This window comes from Callorhinchus milii, unplaced genomic scaffold (assembly GCF_018977255.1).
Source record: "Callorhinchus milii isolate IMCB2004 unplaced genomic scaffold, IMCB_Cmil_1.0 Scaffold457, whole genome shotgun sequence".
NCBI lineage: Eukaryota > Metazoa > Chordata > Chondrichthyes > Chimaeriformes > Callorhinchidae > Callorhinchus > Callorhinchus milii.
This window is the reverse complement of record NW_024705198.1, coordinates 12,255-28,346: the sequence shown is the minus strand read 5'-3', so window position 1 is coordinate 28,346 and position 16,092 is coordinate 12,255. Positions and strand designations below refer to the sequence as shown.

Sequence of the window (16,092 nt, the reverse complement as noted above, 5' to 3'; positions counted from 1 at the left end):
CAGAGCCACTGAACAGCGAGATATATTAAACACCCTCTATAACAACAACAGATACAGACACATGATAGCATAGATTCGCACATAGATTTATACAGATCAGAAAACACAAGCACACACATATACACACTCTGTAAATATCTGACTATATTGAGGTGCTCACTGTTAATTCAGACAATATAGCCGTCATTGTAAAATTATATGAACACATACAGACACACAATCACACATATGCATGAACATAGAAACACATACTCGATCACAGTTACGCAGACAGATAAACACACACACCCGCTACAAGTCAAGAGACGCGATTTAGCAGCCAATAAACATTTCCACAGTCACTAAACTCCAGACACGGCCAATAAACAACAGCTGCAAACGCCTACCAGTAAACACCAGCCATAACTACTAAACACCACCACAGCCACGAAACAACAGCGAGCAGCCAATAAACACCAGCCCACAGCCATTCAACAGACTGGGAGAATCAACATCGATTCCACTGGGAAATGTGCAGACCCTCAACACATATCCAATTCATCCAAAATTACTTTTTTTTGTGTGTGTATCTACTCCAGCTCCGGTTATCACAGAGGAAGGCCCCACCCTTCACGGGTTTTATACAGAGAGAGAGAGATAGATAGAGATGGACAACTTCTGAGCAGCCTTTCACGATCTGCTTTTTTCTCAGACTTAAGTTCGGCAGATGTCTGAAGCTTCAGCCTTTAATTTCTGTGGTCCAGTGATCTTACATCTCTGCTGAAGGATCTAATTGCTCTTTGTTTCAGAGGTGTGAACTTCTTTCCTGCAAAATATGGAATGTATTAGGAAGCTGATCTCGATCAGTCCAGCAAAGCTCTGCTTAACCCCAAGGGGCAAGGAAAGGGGGGCTGTAAATTGGGTGGTTGTATGAAAGGTTAGAGGTTTGCGGATGGGTATTTGGAGGAGGGGTTTGGTAAAAGCAAAGTGCTATATCAAGGTCAAGCTATGTGTTTTTTAATAACCTGCATGTTATCTGCATCACATTGAAAAGGTACAACAGAGAATAAGGCGGTACTAGTTAATAGAGCAAAGTTTCCGCAAGTACCCAGCGGTCGGGCCTTCAGCCATTCTGCCCCACTCGCTGGTACTCCATCCCACAGTCCCTCTGCCTCGCCCTCTCCATTGGCTTCTTGAAGACCCATCTCAAGACCCTCCAATAAGACCATGGCTTTCCCCCCTCCCCAATCCCAACCCACAGCTCAGGTCTGACTGTCCAGTGCTTTGGGACATCCTCCCGATGTGAAAGCTGCTGTACAAATGTGATGTTATTCTTGTTCTAACCTTGAGATGTTTAGGTTTTCACCGGTTGCCTTCTTCCTCAGAAGCTGACAAAAGAAACGAGATGGTCATGAACTGTCTCCTCGAGGTATTTGTCCTTCACATTGACGTTGAGGTGAAACCTAAAAGCCACAACAAACCCGCGATTCAATGCCATTCCAGCGCTTGGCTCTCAGTGTCAGAGAACACAGACAATTCATTGAAGGATATTCTGTGAAGACGCGATAAGGCGCTGTACCAAATGCAAGAATTATTATTATTATTGTATTAAATAAGTCATATAAAATGCTATGATCTGGACCGATACAACTTCTGTCATGTTTTAACAGTATAATGTTGAGGTGTTGCTGGATGGCTATTTGATGTCTGTTGGATCAGGATGGAATCTTTTCTAATCCAAAGCGTCCACATCTATTCATTTATTTCCAATGCTGAACATTAGTGCCCTTATGGTTTCCGGAGGTGTTATTTGAAGGCGGCGATATAATCGGTGGAGTCCTGTAGCGGAAGCAGTTAGTGCAAACACTCGTAATTTGAGAGATAACAGTAATAATATTTGCATTTGTTATGGCGCCGCATCACATCTTAAAGCGCAACACAGGATATAGTGTAAAGTGAACTCACTGTGTGTATTGTGGGCAATATATTTGGGTGAGGCCCCAATGTCTGGGCTCTCTGTGGATCAAGTGCGTGGATGACTGTAGTGACGGGATCCGCCTTTGTCATTCGGGTAAAACATTCCAGAATTGTTTGTGTGGGTTATTCATTGGCGTCGGGAGGCCTCAGTGTGAGGTTTAAACGGTCGATGGGTTCAGTCGCCTCTGTCGGTCGGTTGTCTCTCTCTCTCTCTGTGTCTCTCGTCGCCTGACTTTGGCGCCTCTTTTTTTTTCTCTGACTCGGCGGCTGCGCAGTGGTGTCCCTGAGCGCGAGGCCGACGGTTTTTTTTTGAACTCGGCGCCTGCGCAGTGCCGTCTCCGGGCGCGGGGCTGACGGTGTTTCGGGGCGCGGCGCCTGTCTGTCTGAGCGCGAGGCGGGACCGCGGGAGGTGGTGATGGCGGCGGAGACGACGTTCAGTGTCGGTGACAGAGAGAGAGAGTATGAGAATGTGTGAGAGAGTGACAGTGTGAGAGAGTCAGAGAGAAAGAGAGAGTGAGAGTCTGTGTGAGAGAGTGAGAGTGTGTGAGAGAGACTGTGTGAGAGTGTGAGACTGCGAGAGAGTGAGATTGAGAGAGAGAGACTGTGTGAGAGACTGTGTGAGAGAGTGTGAGAGAGAGACTGTGAGATAGTGAGAGACTCTGTGAGAAAGTGAGTGTGAGAGAGAGAGACTGTGTGTGAGAGAGAGACTGTGTGAGAGTGAGAGACTGTGTGAGAGATTGAGTGTGTGAGAGAGTGAGAATGTGTGACAGCGAGAGAGAGTGTGTGAGAGAGTGTGAGACTAAGAGAGTGAGAGTGTGAGAGAGAGAGACTGAGAGAGACTGTGTGAGAGAGTGAGAGTGTGAGAGAGAAACTGTGTGAGAGAGTGAGACTGCGCGAGAGAGAGAGAGACTGTGAGAAAGTGAGAGTGAGAGACTGTGAGAGAGTGAGAGGGTAAGAGGGTGTGAGAGAGTAAGAGTGAGAGAGTGAGTGTGAGAGTGAGAGACTGTGAGAGAGTGAGTGTGTGAGAGAGAGACTGTGAGATAGTGAGCGTGTGAGAGAGAGACTGTGTGAGAGTGTGAGAGAGTGAGAGAGAGAATGTGAGAGAGAATGTGTGAGGGATAGAGAGAGTGAGAGAGAGAGAGAGTGGAAGTGTGTGTTCCTGTGACAATATTATTAAGTTTTGTGGTCCGAACTGATATGACTTCTGTGATGATGTATTGAGGAACATTGAGCGGTTTCGGAGCGGATGATATTCCCGTCTCAGTGAGTGAGTGTTTGACAGAGGGGGAGACAGATTGATTGATACCCAGACTGATAGAAGAGAGACAGCGTGTGAGAGGGTGAGTGAGAAAAGAGGGCGAGTGTGATTGACCGAAATGGTGGACGGAGTGAAAGAGAAAGACGGGCTGGGGAGTGTGTGGGGGGGTGGGGTTGTGGCGACAGCAAGAAACAGAGACAAGGAGGGAGAAAGCAGAGACAGAGTAAAAGAGAATGATTGAGCGTGTGGGAGGAGAAAATGTTTGCGTAAGAGGAGAGTGAAGATGGGGAGTGAGTGATAGAGAGAGGGGAGATAGAGGGAGTGTGAGAAGGGAAAGAGATTGTGAGAGGGCTGTTGTCGTGTGGGGAGAAAGGGTGTGTGAGAGAGAGTAACTGAGATAGGGAGGGAATGTGTGAGAGAAACAAAAGGAGAGGGGGCAGAGAGTGATTGAGGGAGTGATACAGAGAGACTGTGAGAGGAAAGAGATAAAATGAGCGACAAAATCCACAACATTTAACACAATATTTTTAAAAAATGGCATCTCCAATAGGTTTATTTCTTCCTTTCCCGTTTAGTTTTTCAAAAATCCCTGAAGCCAAACTTTGGTACCAAACCCACAAACAAAGAACCATAGAGATGTGCAGCACCGACGAAGAGTATTCAGCGTATGGTGGATGTGGTGGCACATTTATAACAATTCTTTCCGTCCCATTTCCCTGCTCTGTTCCCAAATCTATTTGTAGATAATTCATTCCTTTTAGATATGTAGACATGTTTTGAAAACCAATATGGATTCTGCCTCAAACACCATTCCCGCCAGAGCTTTCCGTAACCCAACAACCAAATGTGTAGGACAACATATTCTCCAAACCTCCTCATTTACTAGTTTGCTATCTCTCTATCTTAAATTGATGCTTTAAGAACTGAACACCGACCAGTGGAACTTTTATAGCACGTAAACATTGAGTTTCTGTTGCAATCTCCAAGGCAACAGGGCGAGGCTATGATTTACTGCCAGACTTTAGCTGCTGGACTGTGACCAGGGTGTGTTATTACTTTTATGGCCCAGAACACTGAAGCTCATCACTGAGAGGCTCGGGAACCAGAGGCAGGAACCGCAGCTCAAGCAGTGGGGAGAGAAGACGGTGAGTCTCTTATTAACTCTGATTGTGGCTGAAACAAAACACTAAAGGTACTCCAGATTTTAAGCACTTGGAATGAGAGGATAGAAGAGTTAGAGTGCGCGTGAGAATTGAGAGGGAGAGGATGGAGGGAAGAATGGTTGACAGAAATACGGGAGAGAATGATAGAGAGAGAGTAGATGAGTTAAAGAGACAGGGAGAGAGAGCGGGAGAAAACTCAGCGTGAGTGAGTGATTGAGAGTTTGAGAAGGAGAGTGTGTGTGTTAGAAGGGGAGAGAGGGTGCGGTAGAGAGATGATGGGGTGAGAGAAAAAACAGAGAGAGTGAATGAAAGTGGGAATAAGCAAAGCGGTGAGAGATTGGCAGTGATTGACTGTACGGCAGAGGCAAAGAAATAGCTATTGAGTGAGGGAGTGTGTGTGAGAATGTGAGTGAAATGTGAGGGGGGAAGTAATTGACAAAGGGGTGAGAGGGAAAGAGGTGGTGAGAGAAAGAAACAGAGACACGGAGACAGAGAGTGAAAGAAAGTGACTAAGATTGTGGGAGGAGAGGATGTTTGTGAAAGAGAGGAAGGAGAAAAGGAGGAGTGAGTTATCGAGAGAGCGAAGACAGAGAGACTGTGTGAGAGATTGAGTGTGTGAGAGAGTGAGAATGTGTGACAGCGAGAGAGTGTGTGAGATAGTGTGAGACTAAGAGAGTGAGAGTGTGAGAGAGAGAGACTGAGAGAGACTGTGTGAGAGAGTGAGAGTGTGAGAGAGAAACTGTGTGAGAGAGTGAGACTGCGCGAGAGAGAGAGAGACTGTGAGAAAGTGAGAGTGAGAGACTGTGAGAGAGTGAGAGGGTAAGAGGGTGTGAGAGAGTAAGAGTGTGTGAGTGAGACTGTGTGAGAGAGTGAGAGACTGTGAGAGATTGTGTGAGAGAGTGAGAGTGAGAGAGAGAATGTGAGAGAGAATGTGTGAGGGATAGAGAGAGTGAGAAAGAGAGTGGAAGTGTGTGTTTCTGTGACAATATTATTAAGTTTTGTGGTCCGAACTGATATGACTTCTGTGATGATGTATTGAGGAACATTGAGCGGTTTCGGAGCGGATGATATTCCCGTCTCAGTGAGTGAGTGTTTGACAGAGGGGGAGATAGATTGATTGATACCCAGACTGATAGAAGAGAGACAGCGTGTGAGAGGGTGAGTGAGAAAAGAGGGCGAGTGTGATTGACAGAAATGGTGGACGGAGTGAAAGAGAAAGACGGGCTGGAGAGTGTGTGGGGGGTGGGGTTGTGGCGACAGCAAGAAACAGAGACAAGGAGGGAGAAAGCAGAGACAGAGTAAAAGAGAATGATTGAGTTTGTGGGAGGAGAATATGTTTGCGTAAGAGGAGAGTGAAGATGGGGAGTGAGTGATAGAGAGAGGGGAGATAGAGGGAGTGTGAGAAGGGAAAGAGATTGTGAGAGGGCTGTTGTCGTGTGGGGAGAAAGGGTGTGTGAGAGAGAGTAACTGAGATAGGGAGGGAATGTGTGAGAGAAACAAAGGAGAGGGGCAGAGAGTGATTGAGGGAGTGATACAGAGAGACTGTGAGAGGAAAGAGATAAAATGAGCGACAAAATCCACAACATTTAACACAATATTTTTAAAAAATGGCATCTCCAATAGGTTTATTTCTTCCTTTCCCGTTTAGTTTTTCAAAAATCCCTGAAGCCAAACTTTGGTACCAAACCCACAAACAAAGAACCATAGAGATGTGCAGCACCGACGAAGAGTATTCAGCTTATGGTGGATGTGGTGGCACATTTATAACAATTCTTTCCGTCCCATTTCCCTGCTCTGTTCCCAAATCTATTTGTAGTTAGTTCATTCCTTTTAGATATGTAGACATGTTTTGAAAACCAATATGGATTCTGCCTCAAACACCATTCCCGCCAGAGTTTTCCGTAACCCAACAACCAAATGTGTAGGACAACATATTCTCCAAACCTCCTCATTTACTAGTTTGCTATCTCTCTATCTTAAATTGATGCTTTAAGAACTGAACCCCGACCAGTGGAACTTTCATAGCAGGTAAACATTGAGTTTCTGTTGAAATCTCCAAGGCAACAGGGCGAGGCTATGATTTACTGCCAGACATTAGCTGCTGGACTGTGACCAGGGTGTGTTATTACTTTTATGGCCCAGAACACTGAAGCTCATCACTGAGAAGCTCGGGAACCAGAGGCAGGAACCGCAGCTCAAGCAGTGGGGAGAGAAGACGGTGAGTCTCTTATTAACTCTGATTGTGGCTGAAACAAAACACTAAAGGTACTCCAGATCGTAAGCACTTGGAATGAGAGGATAGAAGAGTTAGAGTGCGCATGAGAATTGAGAGGGAGAGGATGGAGGGAAGAATGGTTGACAGAAATTCGGGAGAGAATGATCGAGAGAGAGAGAGAGAGAGAGAGAGTAGATGAGTTAAAGAGACAGGGAGAGAGAGGGGGAGAAAAATCAGCGTGAGTGAGTGATTGAGAGTGTGAGAAGGAGAGTGTGTGTGTTAGAGGGGGAGAGAGAGTGCGGTAGAGAGATGACGGGGTGAGAGAAAAAACAGAGAGAGGGAATGAAAGTGGGAATAAGCAAAGCGGTGAGAGATTGGCAGTGATTGACTGTACGGCAGAGGCAAAGATAGCTATTGAGTGAGGGAGTGTGTGTGAGAATGTGAGTCAAATGTGAGGGGGAAAGTAGTTGAGAGAAAGGGTTGAGAGGGAAAGAGGTGGTGAGAGAAAGAAACAGACATCGAGACAGAGAGTGAAAGAAAGTGACTAAGATTGTGGGAGGAGAGAGTGTTTGTGAAAGAGAGGAGGGAGAAAAGGAGGAGTGAGTTATCGAGAGAGCGAAGACAGAGAGACTGTGAGAGGGAAGGGGAGTGTGAGTGGAGGGAGGGCTGGTGTGGGAGAAGAGTGGGATAGAGAGAGAGGAATTGAAAGAACGAAAGAGTGCCTGTGAGACAGAGCGAGAAGGGGAGCCAATGACAGAGAGAGTAAAGAGAGAGTGTGTGAGAAGAAAAACAGAAAATGAGAGAAATTTCATAACATTTAAAGTAATAAAAAACCGGGCGTCTCCAATATGTTTTTCCTTCCTTTACTGATCACTTTTTTAAAAAAACATCCCTGTATCCAATCTTTTGTGCCACATCCACGAACAAAGAAACATTGATATGTGCAGCACAGAAGAAGGTTGGCTGTAGTGGCTGTTCTTATGCCAACCCTTTCAATCCCATTTACATTGCTCTTTTGCCGAATCCTTTTTTAGATAGTTCACTCCATTTAGATCGGTATCTCGTGATGATCTGAAAACCAATCTGGAATCAGCCTCAAACATCATTCCCACCAGTGCTTTCCATAACCCAACAACCAACTGTGCAGGAAAATAAATTCTCCAAACCTCTACATCTGTTTGTTTGCTCACTATCTGAAATTGATGCTTTAGAGATTGAACCCTGACAAGAAGGACGTTTAAATCCTGTAAACTTGAGTATCTGTGGAAATCTCCAAGGGAACAGGGCGAGGCTATGATTTACTGCCAGACATTAGCTGCTGGACTCTGACCAGGGTGTGTTATTACCTATACAGCCCAGAACACTGAAGCCACTTCACTGAGAGGCTCGGGAACCAAAGGCAGGAACCGCAGCTCAGTCAGCGGGGAGACAAGACGGTGAGTCTCTTATTAGATCTGATTGTGGCTGAAATAATGTCATACTATTATCCCAGGTTGTAAGCGCACAGAGAGAAAAACCCATATAAATGCAAGTTGTTGTTGCTCGGGCAACATTTATTGTAATTAAGGAAACCAGGAGTAACTGAACGAGCAAGAGTTAAATTATAATTTGTTTCATAAACGGAAGATCTCGCTTTACGACTGTGTTTACGGTCACCTCTTCCTTCCCTCACACATAGTGTCCTCCACCACTCCAACATTCTCCGACACACTGTCCGGCGTGTAGGCCGCTATATCAATGCAAGTTGTTGCTGTTATTTGAATTAATCATCGAAGAATGGCTTAAGAAATAAATGGTCTCCGAAATCCATTGGGGAACTTGATTGAACGGAAACATTGTTAACATATTAATGTGCAATTTAATCAACAGCCAGGCGCTCGGACCAAAACTGAGCTGTACTTTATATGCATCTATGAATGCAAGAGCCTCAGCTTGTTTCAACCTTGCTCATAGTTCATTCCTCTAACACTGGTGATCATACTGGTTGTTCTCCTCTGCACTAAATTAAGGATCTGTGCTGACGCTTTTGTCAGTCATTGCCTCAATCCTTCCATCTTGCGGTTTTGGTTGGTTGGACTCCAGCAGTTACTCAGCTTTGTTTTGGATCATGTTCGGTTTGTTGATCGGGTTTCGGTGGGACAGACACTCGGCTGACAAAAAAATTTCAGCTCAGATACCACACTGCTGCTTACATGCTCCAAGCTGCAACCCACTAGAAGGGCACTCTATAGTTGTTGTTGGCATTGTTTTTATTTCCTCCTCTGAGACGTCTCTTTTGTTTGGCGCTGTTTGTCCTACGATAGTTTAAAATTCATCCCTCCAATTTGAGAGATCAGTCTTCTCCGAATATGGAGACGCTGTAGAGGAGCTGGGGTATTGATGAATGGTTCTCACTTTCTTTTACCTTGTAGGAAGTAAGACTAAAGTATGTTTCAGTCTGCAATGAAACGGACTGAATGCCGCCATTTTATTTCTCTTTCTCCGGAAGTGGAAATGATTTTTGACAAAATGGTGCTCAAGTTGTTGACTTTCAAGGACTTTCTTCTCGGTCCCAAGTCCGGAGCCCAACCCACAGTTACATTAACTGGAAATATCCATAAAAGGCAACATTGCATATTGGCAATGATACCGTTTCACTGACTGTTACACAAGTGAGGTTCAAAGATCAGGATCAGGAGATTAGATAGAGAGCCCAGTGAATGCTCTGAATTGGGCGGGTTGTTAAAATGAATCTAAGGTAAGTTTGAAGTGGGAAGTGGCAAAGTCACGTTGGTGTTAGTCTGATGATGGATGTGAAAATAGATTCCCAACTATTGCTCTGCAGCATACTGTAGAGTTTCTGAAGACGAGCTTTATTGGTGACACTCTCTCAAATGGATAATTACCAGAACTCGTCACTCATCTTCTTGTTGTATTAACTTACGCAACAACAAATGCTTTATATAGTGCAAATGGTGCAGCGTATAATCACAGAGAAATTGACAGAATGTGAAAGAGAAGTGAATCGAGATAAATTGAGAAAGAACAACAGAATAGAGGAGAGAGGGAGAGTGTGCTTCAGAAATGAGACAGTCCGATTTACAGAAATGGCGGAGCGTGTGTTGGAGAAAGGATGGGCATGCGAGAAAGAAACAGATTCAGGGAGAGAGCGATTGGGAAAGCAGTGAGTGACTGAGTGAGTGAGATTATGAGACGGAGTGTGTGTGAGAGTGGTGGAGAGGGGCACTGATGGAGAATGATTGTGAGAGAATGAGAGAAGAGAGTGTGTGTGGGTAAGAGAGTGAGTAAGAAATGAGAGAGACAGTGTGGGGAGAGGGTGGATGGACATGGAGTAAAGAGAGAGATAGAGTGAGTGTGTAGTGAGATAATGAAACAGAGAAGTTTCGGGAACGGAAGAAAGAAAGAGGTGATAGAGTGAGTGTTTAACAGCGGGGGAGACAGATTGATTGATACTCAGACTGATAGAAGAAAGACAGAGTGTGAGAGTGATTGATAGAAAGGGTGGATGGAGTGAAAGAGAAGGACGAGCTGGGGAGGGTGGGGCGAGAGTAAGAGACAGAGAGGGAGAAAGCAGAGAGAGAGTGAAAGGGAATGATTGAGAGTGTGGGAGGAGAAAGTTTTTGCGAAAGAGGAGAGTGAAGAGGGGGAGTGAGTGACAGAGAGATGGGAGATAGAGAGAGTGTGAGAGGGGAAAGAGACTGAGAGAGGGATGATGTCGTGTGGGGAGAACGGGTGTGTGTGAGAGAGAGTAACTGAGGGAGGGAGGCAACGTGTGAGAGAAACAAAGGGAGAGGGGGAATAGAGTGATTGAGAGAGTGATACAGAGAGAGTGTGAGGGGAAAGAGAGAAAATGAGCGACAAAATCCACAACATTTACCACAATATTAAAAAAATTGGCATCTCCAATAAGTTTATTTCTTCCTTTCCCATTCGGTATTTTGAAAATCCCTGAAGCCAAACTTTTGTTCCACACCCACAAACAAAGAACCATAGAGATGTACAGCACAAACGAAGATTATTCAGCTTATGGTGGATGTGATGGCACTTTTTGATAACAATCCTTTCAGTCCCATTTCCTTGCTCTGTTCCCAAATGCATTTGTAGATAGTTCATTCCTTTTAGATCTATATCTGGATATGTTTTGAAAGCCAATATAGATTCTGCCTCAAACACCATTCCCGCCAGGGTTTCCATAACCCAACAACCAAATGTGCAGGACAACATAGTCTCCAAACCTCCTCATTTGCTAATTTGCTATCTCTCTATCTTACATTGATGCTTTAAGAACTGAACCCCGACCAGTGGAACTTTTAGAGCAGGTAAACATTAAGTTTCTCTGGCAATCTCCAAGGGAACAGGGCGAGGCTATGATTTACTGCCAGGCATTAGCTGTGGACTCTGACCAGGGTGTGTTATTCCTGTACAGCCCAGAACACTGAAGCACATCACTGAGAGGCTCGGGAACCAGAGGCAGGAACCGCAGCTCAGTCAGCTGGGGAGACAAGACGGTGAGTCTCTCATTTGCTCTGATTGTGACTGAAATAAGGCAGTAAAGTTACTTCAGGTTTTTAGCACTTGGAATGATAGGAGAAGGAGAGATAAAGTGCGCGAGAAATGATTGGGAGACAGACGGTTGGACGGTGGAGTGCTTGACAGAAATGGGGGAGAGAGTGATAGAAAGGGCGTGGGTGGGGGAGTGAAACGACACCGAGAGAGAGAGAGACAGCGGACTGTGAGTGAGTGATTGAGTGTTTGGGAAAGAGTGTGTGTATGTTAGGGGAGGTGTAGAGAGCGAATGGTGGAGAGTGGATTTGTTGAGAGAAAGAAGCAGAGAGAGTGGGAGGAAGCAGAGCAGTGAGAGAGTGGCAGTGAGTGACTTTATGGCAGAGGGGTAGAGAAATTTGTTAAGAGTGAGAGTGTGTGTAAGAATATGAGTGGAAAAGTCATTGACGGAAAGGGGTGAGAGAGTGTTGAAGTGGTGAGAGAAAGAAAGAGAGACAGGGAGAAAGCAGAGACACGGAGTGAAAGAAAGTGACTGACATTGTGGGAGGAGAGAGTGTGAATGAAAGGGGCGAGTGAGTGATCGAGAGAGTGGAGATAGAGAGACTGTGAGAGGGGAAAGAGAGTGTCAGTGGAGGGATAGGCGTGTGTGAGAAAAGGGGGGATAGAGAGGGAGAGAGAGAGAGGAATTGAGAGAGCGAAAGAGTGTCTGTGAGACAGAGCGAGAAGGGGAGCCAATGACTGAGAGAGGAGAGGCAAGAAAGTGTAAAAGAGGGAAAGTGGGAAAGAAGGAAAAGGGAAATGAGAGAAAATCCACAACATTTAAAACAACATAAAAAACGATTGTCCCCAATATTTTTTTTTCGGACCTTTCCCGATTAGGTTTTCGAAAAATCTCAGAAGGCAACGTTTTGTACCACCCCCACAAACAAACAACCATAGAGATGTACAGCACAGAAGAAGGTTATTCGGTTTATGGTCACAGTGGTGGCACTTTTTATAACAATCCTTTCCGTCCCATTTCCCTGCTCTGTTCGCAAATCGCGCTTTAGACAGTTCACTCCTTTCAGATTGATATCTGGACATATTTTGAAAGCCCACATGGATTTTGCCTGAAATATCCCTCCCACCAGGGCTTTCCATAACCAAACAAACACCTGTGCAGGNAAAAAAATCACCAAACTTCTTCATATGCTCGTTCGTTAACGATCTTAAATTGGTGCTTTAGCCACTTAATCTCGAACAGTGACACTTTTATAGCTGATAAGCATTTATTTTCTGTGGAAATCTCCAAGGGAACAGGGCGAGGCTGTGATTTACTGCCCGCCGTTAGTTGCTGGACTCTGACCAGTGTGTGTTATTACATGTACAGCTCAGAGCACTGAAGCCACATCACTGAGAGGCTCGGGAACCAGAGGCAGGAACCGGAGCTCAGTCAGCGGGGAGACAAGACGGTGAGTCTCTTATTTATACTGATTGTGGCTGAAATAAAGCAGGAAAGTTATTGCAGGTTTTAAACGCAGGGAAATGCCACTCCATGCGAACAGCACAAGATAAATGCAACTTATTGTTTGGTAGTTAGTGAAAGTTTACTGATATTAAATAACCCCGGAGCCAGTGATCGTGGAATCATTTAAATTTAATTTGCTTAATTATTTTAACTAACCATCGTGACATCGTTACGAGAAATGTAGGGAGAAATGTTCTTTGACATCTACTCATGAATTTGATTGATCCGAAATATTGTTGATCAACGATGGGCCCTCGTGTGGAATATGAGCACCAGCCAGACTGGACGGGCTGAATGGCTTTTTCCTGAGCTTGTTTAATCCTTGCTGGTAGATGGTTCCTCTAAAAGTAGCCATGATCCTCCTTGCTCTCCTCTACACTGCCTTAAGGAGCTGGGCAGATGCTTTTGTCAACCATTACCTCAATCGTTCCACCTTGCTCTTTGTGGAGTTAGTCTCCAGCTATTACCCCAAAACACATTCTGCGCTCTCACAAGCCTTGGCTCTTGCCAATCTGTGCCGAGCACTTTCCAGCAGTAGAAGGATGGACACTCCACAGAGAGGTTGCTCATTCCATCTACAATCGATCGCTGTAGTGTCCACGTATAGGTGGGAAGCATGGTCATCTCAGCTTTGTTTGGATACTGTTTGGTTTGTTGATGGGTTTTCGAGCTGACAAAAGTAATATTCATCAGAGACTACACTGCAGTTTAAGTGCTCTAAGATGCCAAACATGTGAAGGAGCCTGTACTGTTATTATTGCTACTGTTTTGTTGACTTCTCTGAGATGTCCCTTTTTATGGCTGAAGCTCCACAGAATGTCTAATTTTGTTTATCCCTGTAACTCAGAGTTTCACTCTCTTGTGGATCTGGAGATGCTGAAGAGAAGCTGGACCTTTCTGAATGTTGCTCGTTAGCTTTCATTATGTGGGGAATCAGATTTAATGCTCAATCTTAATCTTCCCGACTGAATTGCCTCCATATTCGTTCTCTTTTCCCATAAGTAGATATGATTTTGTTAAGATGGCTCTCATGGTATTGACTTTTAAGGAGTCGAATGTAGCTTGCCTAATCTTTTTGGTCCCAAGTCTGGAATCTAACGCCCAGTTTTATTACCTGAAAATATCCATCAAAGGCACCATTTCCTGTTTGCTTTGATACGTTTCACTGACTGTTACATAAATGAGGGTTCAAAGAGCACGAACAGGAGATTGAAGTACTGAACACAGTGGAATTAGGCAGTTTATTGAAATATATCCAAGGGAAGGTTGAAGTTGCACGTGATACTCTCACTCTGGTGTTAGTCCCATGATGGATAGGAAGGCGAGTGTAAGAGGAAGAGGAATAGATACAGCAATAATTTGCATTTGTACAGCACCCGAACGCAGGGCAGAATCCCAAAGCTCTATAACCATACCTGGATCTAAAAGATATATAGTGTAAGAGGAACTGTATAGGGTGGAGTGAATAGTTTTATTGCTCAAATTAAGAGATTAATAAAGAAATTCAGCACCACTTGCACGTTACAGGGCAATGTACAACTCGTTGCAGCGTGGCTCAGTGCTCGCACTCTCTCACCTGTGTCAGAAGGGTGGGTTTAACCACAAATCTGGACCGGAAATAACATGACCTAAGATGAGAATCCAATACCTTACTTGGGGTGTTTGCATTTTCAGAGGTCCCATGCCAAACGACACCGGAGTAGAGTTCGAGCCCTGGAAAAGATGAGATGAAAGCTTGTCAACTGATGTTCGGGTGCATCAGGCATGGGAGAAAAAGAATAAATGAGCCAGGATGGTGAGAGCAGCTTGGGCAATGGGGTTTAAAAATGTCACAGAGATAGAATGTGCGAGCCACGCAAAGATGTAAACAAGGGGACACGGATATGAATTGAATCTGTAAGAGAAGCTTTCTAAACAGTGTTCTCAAGGCAAGTCACACATTTTGAGCTTGTTAAACTCCATCAATATCTGCTATCCATAAGCGTACACAATGAGGTCCTCACGCTTCCACTCTTGCCAATGTGCATCTAATGCTTTCAGGTATAAGGCTGAAAGTAGATATGCCTCTGGGACATTCCATTCTAAGCGAAGCTTATTTGATGTGTTGGTGGGCGGAAGCATTCTTAGTCTGATTTGGATACCCTTAATCACGGTGTTCGGTTTGTACATGTGCCAGACATCCGGCAACCAAATAAAATGCTACAGGATCGAGTGGAGCGACAGATTGATGGTAATACAAAACAAAATCACATTTTTATAGCGCCTTTCATGTTGGGAGGACATAATGATAGATATATGGAGACTGGTGTAGGATCGCTAACAAGCTGCAGTTTTGTATTTTCTGCAGTTTGAGTAGAGACCGTGTTTGAATGCCATTGAGTAAGTGATTCATATAGTCTGGCCCCAACATAATAAAGTTGTATATATGTTTTTGGTCACCCCAGGGGAGGGGGGTTTAAGATGTGTAGCTGCAGGCAAGCAATATTATAGAGGTGACGAAAGCCAAGAGTGGGTGAGAGCCAGGTTACATGGATTAAAGGACAGTTAAAGTGGAATAAGATAATGTTCTTCTAATTGGCTCAGCACGGTGAACTTGGCTTTGATGCAGATTGATGCCGTCAATACCTAGGGCGAGAAGACACTATCAGGGCTCAAACAAGTGAGCCTCTCTCTTGACAAAAATCAACTGAAGATAGATGGAGATCAATCAGCATTTGCTGTCTTACAGTCACAGCAGCAATGGTACTCGAGTCTAGGGTGGAGGATAGAGTTATGTTTCCTCCACATCATATGGCAGTGCAACCCATGGCTCAGGAATATGTCAACAAAGGGGAGCATGTAGATTGTGAAAAGTAGAAATCTCAGGAAGGGGCTCTGATGTGATTGTGTGGAGGCAGGAGGAAAAGCTGTTAGATGACACAAAATACAGAGATTGTGGTAGGAAGTGAGGGAGTGGGGTGGTGGGGTGTTGCATGGACAAGTACAAAAGACTAGGATTTGAGGCGGGCTCAACAACAGAAAGCGCAAAATGTATTTCTAGAGAGAAAGAGAGAAGACCAGAGTTGGGGCCTTGGAACTGTAGGCAATGGTGGCGTGGAGTGGGATATCCAGGTTCAATATGTGACAACCTGACTTGTGAAATATGTGCGTGTGTATGTTTGTCAGTGTTAGTAGCATGGGACTGAGTTGAAGGGTGTGAGTGTGTGAGCTGTTGAAGTGTTTGTGTGTGTGTCAGTGTTGTGACTTGTATGCTAGTTGTGGAAGTACATGTGTGTCATTCTTGGTGGCATGCAGCTGAGCTAGTGAAGTATGTGTGTCAGTGTTGGTGACATGCAGCTGAGCTGGTGAAGTGTGCGTGTTAGTTTGGTACCATGGAGCTCAGCTGGTTATGTGTGTGTGTGTCAGTGTTGGTGAGGAAACCTTGGGGCTGAGCTGATGGTTTTTTGTGTGTCATTGTTGGTGACATGGAGCTGAGCTGGTGAAGTGTATC

At 44.8% G+C, this 16,092-nt stretch overlaps 1 long non-coding RNA gene across 1 annotated transcript; it reads left to right on the top strand.

Moving 5' to 3' along the window:
- The first annotated feature begins 4,248 nt into the window (after positions 1–4,248).
- On the top strand, positions 4,249–11,216 carry LOC121852135. Its single transcript, XR_006086056.1, has 3 exons — positions 4,249–4,359; positions 7,947–8,028; positions 11,019–11,216. It is a non-coding gene; the product is annotated as an uncharacterized LOC121852135 (long non-coding RNA).
- Positions 11,217–16,092: the final 4,876 nt, after the last annotated feature.